Source organism: Chiloscyllium plagiosum, unplaced genomic scaffold (genome assembly GCF_037043375.1).
Source record: "Chiloscyllium plagiosum isolate Xiang-an unplaced genomic scaffold, Cpla_swu_hap1 HiC_scaffold_27, whole genome shotgun sequence".
Taxonomy (NCBI): domain Eukaryota; kingdom Metazoa; phylum Chordata; class Chondrichthyes; order Orectolobiformes; family Hemiscylliidae; genus Chiloscyllium; species Chiloscyllium plagiosum.
This window is the reverse complement of record NW_028270165.1, coordinates 60,874,690-60,881,088: the sequence shown is the minus strand read 5'-3', so window position 1 is coordinate 60,881,088 and position 6,399 is coordinate 60,874,690. Positions and strand designations below refer to the sequence as shown.

Below are 6,399 nucleotides of genomic sequence, written 5' to 3'. Positions count from 1 at the left end.
CACTTCAAGCAATTTGGGGTTCATTCAGCAAAGCTAATGTAGAACTGTTCACAGAAAATTGTGATGAAAGTCTCTCGAATTATTTTGATGAGAAGTGTTGATGATGCTAATACAATCGGTAGGATGAACGTAGATTGGTAAATGTATTTGGTGACAGTTCTGTTCTCGCCCTGTGAGCGAAACCTGGATCTGAAGGAATAAAAGGGACATTAACAACATCGATCTGAAATTGGATACGTGACAAGAAACAGAGCCATCATTAACAGTTGGCTTTTGAACTGGAGAAGGTTTCTCGTGAAATTAGCTTGAGGCTTGAGGTATGCAAGGTCAAGATAATTTAGGTAAAACACGGAAACGCTTTCCGCATTAGCAGACAGTGAAAGGATTACAAGACGCAAATTAAACATTTTCAATAAGTGATAAGTGGACTGGGAAGATAAGTATTATAAACTATGAACAACAAAGTTCTGGAGCACAACCCTTTCATTCAAAGACCGAAAACATCCAGGACCTGATTAATCAGATTGCATTGTGGTGCTTTTCTGCAAAACATCCACTTGCAATATCCTACAAAAGAGTGACAAAACCCATCCCTGTCAGCCCAGGATAGAAAATCCGAAGGGATGAACGTTTGCTGATTTTCTGAAGATTCACAAAGCTAAGACTGGGTTTTGGTGATTGTTTCCTTTCCACTCCCAGGAGCCGCAGTGGTTGAGGCGGTGAGTTGGGGAAAGTAAAATGTGGCCGTGAGCAGCGTGTGGGGCTATTTCAGCTTCCCCTCATCTGACAGCGCTGTGACTTGACTCCGATGTTCTCAGGGACATTGACTGACGCGAGACAGTGAAAAGATTCCCATTCCCGCAGATCGGGACTTCAAACCGTATGCCGGCTTCAGGACAATGAGAAAGATTAATTAGGGTGTGTGAAGAAGCTGTGAGCTGCATTTCAAACAGGTAGGTGGAGTCAGATCCGTCATCCATTGCGCCCGGGCCCTGTGCGTATCTAACACCACCATGCTTCAGAGTTTCTGACGTTAACACGGACATGCGCAGCAATGGGAACCTTCACAAGGTGAACAACCAAAGATAATCACCGTCACTGATTCCCTTCCACAGGCCAACTTTGTGAAGCAGTATCTTTCACTGGCAAAGGAAACACCCTTGTCCTCAGGTGCCTGCTTCATTTCGATCACGATTTCAAGCCTCTCACTGTTCTAATCTCATTACCAAACACTTGACTCAGCCTCAAAGGAAGCTCTGCGGGTATCTGCTTGTTCCACCCGAACAGGCAGTGAGTTGCAGATTCCCACCAGTCCCAATGTGAGTGAAATACCTTTCCCCCTCCACTGATTTGAATCTTAAAGAAGAAGCCGGGGAGCAAGCTCCCTTTCTTTTCGACGACATTTGTCATTTTGTAGTCGGCCGGGGTCACACCTGCGTGGGGAAACCGCAATGGATTTCAAGTCCATCGCATTAACCACTCGGCCCACGAATGCAGAACCACACTGACAGCTTCACTTCCCAGGTCTGTCTGCCTGTGGAGCTGAGAAAGAGTGAATCATCGCAGAGTTTGTTTGAATCCAATCACTTCACAGTGATTCGAAAGGGTTAAATATCTGCACACGATGTTTGCAGATATTTAGGTGTTTCATCCCAAAAGATGAAATGAACTTTCAGTTCAAAACAAAACTAGAAATTGCAGGAGAAAATCAGCAGGTCAGGCAACATCCATGGAAAGAGAATCAGATACAACATTTCAGAATTCTGTTTTCTCCGACAGGTACTGTCAAACCTGCCGAGTTTCTCTTTTTGTCGCGGCTTCTCCGCATCCGCAGTCCCTGACATTCGACATTAATTCAATTCAAAAACCCCTTTGTGGAGAAGATTTCCGTTTGGGGAACATTTTCCTGACCCCATCAAAAGCGCACAGCTTTGAAACCAAGAAAGAACAGCGAACACACCGCCCCTGGGTGGGCTCGAACCACCAACCTTTCAGTTAACAGCCGAACGCGCTGACCAATTGCGCCACAGAGACAGACGACAACGAGGCCTGCGCCATCGCTTAGGGGAGGCTATTAGTGAATTCATAATTCAGCCTCCACGCCTAGAATTACAATTGTCATCTATCAGTTTTACTTTTCCATAATAAAGCCTGGGAGATTTATTGTGGAGACACCGGGGACAGTCTGCAGACACATCCATGTCAGGAGGAACTAGCTTTCTTACTCCGGGGCCGTCGCCCTTCGAGCCTTTCAGTGTTTTGCCTGTTCCCGATTTCTCTCATTGGCTCGGAGGCGAGAAGGGGTTTGAATTCCTGATGTGCAGGAATGACAATTCTTTCAATGTCTCAGATCAGTTCATGTCCCGAGAACCTCAGAGTCAATCTCCCGGCCTCTTCCACAAGGGGACGCTGTCTGGACTGTCTCTACTCAGTCGGACAGTTCATCTTTCATTCTCCTCTAAATCCGCTTCCCAAAGAGTTTCAAAAGATTCACAAAGCTGGAGACTGGGATTTCTGTTTTGCTTCATGAACATTTTTCCATTTCCTAACTGACAATATTTTTCCAAAATCTCTTCCCAATTATACACCTTGCGTCATGTCCAGGGATGAGGAATTTCCATTTTGGAGAGACATTCCCAAGGTTGGGAATGTTCGCTTTGGAGCAAAGAAGGTTAACTGGAGATTTCCTGGGGCTGTTGGTAATGATGGGAGAAGAAGCGGTGGGAATGGGCAGATTAATGATCAGAAGAACCAATTGCCACTGACCAGAGTCAGTTACCAGAGGACAGGGATTGAAGTTCTTGAATGAAAAGCAGCACTTGTGCCGAATAAACACAGAGAATACTGCAGAAAGCCAACAGGTCGAGCAGCATCTGTGGAAAGGTAAACAGAGCTGACGTTGTGAGGCTGGTACGTTGTTTGTTCACAACCCGAGGTTCCTGCATGGCAATCAATTCCCAGACACGAGAAAACGGGACTTTATTGAGACGGGTTTTGTGAAGTTTGAGCCATAATGTAACCAACAGGAAGTCATTTAAAATCGCCAGCGAAGAAAGCATAGTCAGCAGGTTACCATCTTGAGCGGGGGAGCCCCAAAGGATCTGTACGCCAACACCTTAAGTGTTCGGCCACAACTACACGCCCAAAGTTGTGGTCTAAAATTTCTCATGGAATGGTTCTAACAGGAAAGGTGAGTATTGGGCTTGTCCTGTCCGCGCCATAGCCCCAACGTATCCTGTTCCCCTGGATTTGATCAGGACAGAGGAGGCTGATGGGAGATCGAACTGAACTGCACACATTGATGAGTGATAGAGCGGGTGGGAAGGATACATTTCCATGCGTAGAGAGATTAATAATCAGGGCCGAAAATAAGGAGCCACTTAAAAAGATATGGGGTTCATTCAGCAAAAGAGAATTGTGATGAAAGTCCCTCGAATTATTTTGATGAGAAGTGTTGATGATGCTAATACAATCGGTAGGATGAACGTAGATTGGTAAATGTATTTGGTGACAGTTCTGTTCTAGCCCTGTGAGCGAAACCTGAATCTAAAGAAATAAAAAAAAGGGATATTAACAACATCGATCTGAAATTGGATACGTGACAAGAAACAGAGCCATCATTAACAGTTGGCTTTTGAAGTGGAGAAGGTTTCTCGTGAAATGAGCTTGAGGCTTGAGGTATGCAAGGTCAAGATAATTTAGGTAAAACACGGAAACGCTATCCTCATTAACAGACAGTGAAAGGATTGAAAGACGCAGCCTAAACATTTTCGATAAGTAATACAGGGGACTGGGAAGATAAGTATTATAAACTGTGAACAACAAAGTTCTTGAGCACAACACTTACATTCAAAGACCGAAAACATCCAGATCCTGATTAATCAGATTGCATTGTGGTGCTTTTGTACAAAATATCGACTTGCAATGTCCTACAAAAGAGTGACAAAACCCAATCCTGTCAGCCCAGGATAGAAAATCCGAAGGGATGAACGTTTGCTGATTTTCTGAAGATTCACAAAGGTAAGACTGGGTTTTGGTGATTGTTTCCTTTCCACTCCCACAAGCCGCAGTGGTTGGGGCGGTGAGTTGGGGAAAGTGAAATGTGCCCGTGAGCAGTGTGTGGGGCGATTTCAGCTTCCCCTCATCTGACAGCGCTGTGACTTGACTCTGATGTTCTCAGGGACATTGACTGACGCGAGACAGTGAAAAGATTCCCATTCCCGCAGATCGGGAATTCAAACCGTATGCCGGCTTCAGGACAATGAGAAAGATTAATTGTGGTGTGTGAAGAAGCTGTGAGCTGCATTTCAAACAGGTCGGTGGAGTCAGATGCGTCATCCATTGCGCCCCGCCCCTGTGCGTATCTAACGCCACCATGCTGCAGAGTTCTGACGTTAACACGGACATGCGCAGCAATGGGAACCTTCACAAGGTGAACAACCAAAGATAATCACCGTCACTGATTCCCTTCCACAGGCCCAACTTTGTGAAGCAGTATCTTTCACTGGCAAAGGAACCATCCTTGTCCTCAGGTGCCTGCTTCATTTCGATCACGATTTCAAGCCCCTCACTGTTCTAGTCTCATTTCCAAACACTTTGCTCATTGTTTCAAAATAAACTCTGCGGGTATCTGCTTGTTCCACCCGAAGAGGCAGTGGGTTGCAGATTCCCACCAGTCCCAATGTGAGTGAAATACTTTTCCCCCTCCACTGATTTGAATCTTAAAGAAGAAGCCGGGGAGCAAGCTCCCTTTCTTTTCGACGACATTTGTCATTTTGTACTCGGCAGGGTTCACACCTGCGTGGGGAAACCGCAATGGATTTCAAGTCCATCGCATTCGCCACTCGGCCCACCAATACAGAACCACACTGACAGCTTCACTTCCCAGGTCTGTCTGCCTGTGGAGCTGAGAAAGAGTGAATCATCGCAGAGTTTGTTTGAATCCAATCACTTTACAGTGATTCGAATGGGTTAAATATCTGCACACGGTGTTTGCAGATATTTAGGTGTTTCATCCCAAAAGATGAAATGAACTTTCAGTTCAAAACAAAACTAGAAATTGCAGGAGGAAATCAGCAGGTCAGGCAACATCCGTGGAAAGAGAATCAGATACAACATTTCAGAATTCTGTTTTCTCCGACAGGTCCTGTCAAACCTGGCGAGTTTCTCTTTTTGTCTCGGCTTCTCCGCATCCGCAGTCCCTGACATTCGACATTAATTCAATTCAGAAATCCCTTTGTGGAGAAAATTTCCGTTTGGGGACATTTTCCTGACCCCATTAAAAGCGGACGGCTTTGAAGCGAGGGAAGAACAGAGAACACACCACCCCTGGGTGGGCTCGAACCACCAACCTTTCGGTTAACAGCCGAACGCGCTGACCAATTGCGCCACAGAGACAGGCGTTGGCGTGGTCTGCGCCATCGCTTAGGGGAGGCTATTAGTGAATTCATAATTCAGCCTCCCCGCCTAGAATTACAATTGTTGTCTCCCGCGCAGTCTTGCGAGAGATCCTGGCTTTCTTAACTTGACTTGTGCAAAATGCCCGATTAAACTTCTCAAAAAGAACCTTCGTTAAACGAGGCTGGGCTCCCTGGAGTAAGAATGGGACAGGAAGTGAAATGATTGGAGATAGCATTGAACAGTTTGACGTGTTTACTTCCCTAATTTTCTTATCCCTGTGCCAATTGGCACGTGGCTTGGGCAGTAATGTTATTACACACACTGGACCAGTGGGATTTGAACCTGAGCCTTAGGGCTCTATGGGAGACTACAGCTGCACCACAAAAAAAACTGTAGTAAATAGGTCCTCTTCTGTTGAATGAGAGGAAACAGTTTCCTCCTCAACATGAGACACGACCACTGTACCCTCCGTGTCCATTACAATAAATTGAGCCGCCTCCTGTTGAATGAATGAATGGGAACCCCTCTCTGAGCTCCAAGAAGCGGGGGGCCCGGCTGGAGGCTGGATTTGCTCAAGGCTTGTATCTATTAACTTTTTAAAATGGTACCTACTGTATGGGAGTATGGTTTACACTAAAACCGGAGGGTCATGTCAGAGTGTTTGTTTATATTTAGCAGTTGTTGTTGGTAAAATACACTCCCTGGAGGAGCACCTTCTATGATGCTGCATTTCTTGCCTTCTGCCCTTCCCCGATTTGTTATCTCTCATCTCGATTTTACATTTTCAGTCAAATTTAATTTCACATTCATCAGCCTTGGTATTCACTGTGTATTATTGATTAATCTGTTGGATTGTTGTAAAACAAAATTAATGGTGTAATTTCATTTATGTTGTCTGAGTTTGACATTGAATGTGCAGGTGTGAATGCCAGTAAGTTGTAAAAATAAATCAAGAATTGTGCTTTTTAAACAAAAAGACGAGTTCAATGGTATTACTGG

The 6,399-nt window shown here is 45.1% G+C and overlaps 2 non-coding genes across 2 annotated transcripts; both read right to left on the bottom strand.

Annotated features, from left to right (window-relative positions):
* Window positions 1–1,960: 1,960 nt before the first annotated feature.
* On the bottom strand, window positions 1,961–2,034 carry trnan-guu (transfer RNA asparagine (anticodon GUU)). Its single transcript has one exon. It is a non-coding gene; the product is annotated as a tRNA-Asn (tRNA).
* A 3,289-nt stretch (window positions 2,035–5,323) lies between these two features.
* On the bottom strand, window positions 5,324–5,397 carry trnan-guu (transfer RNA asparagine (anticodon GUU)). Its single transcript has one exon. It is a non-coding gene; the product is annotated as a tRNA-Asn (tRNA).
* Window positions 5,398–6,399: the final 1,002 nt, after the last annotated feature.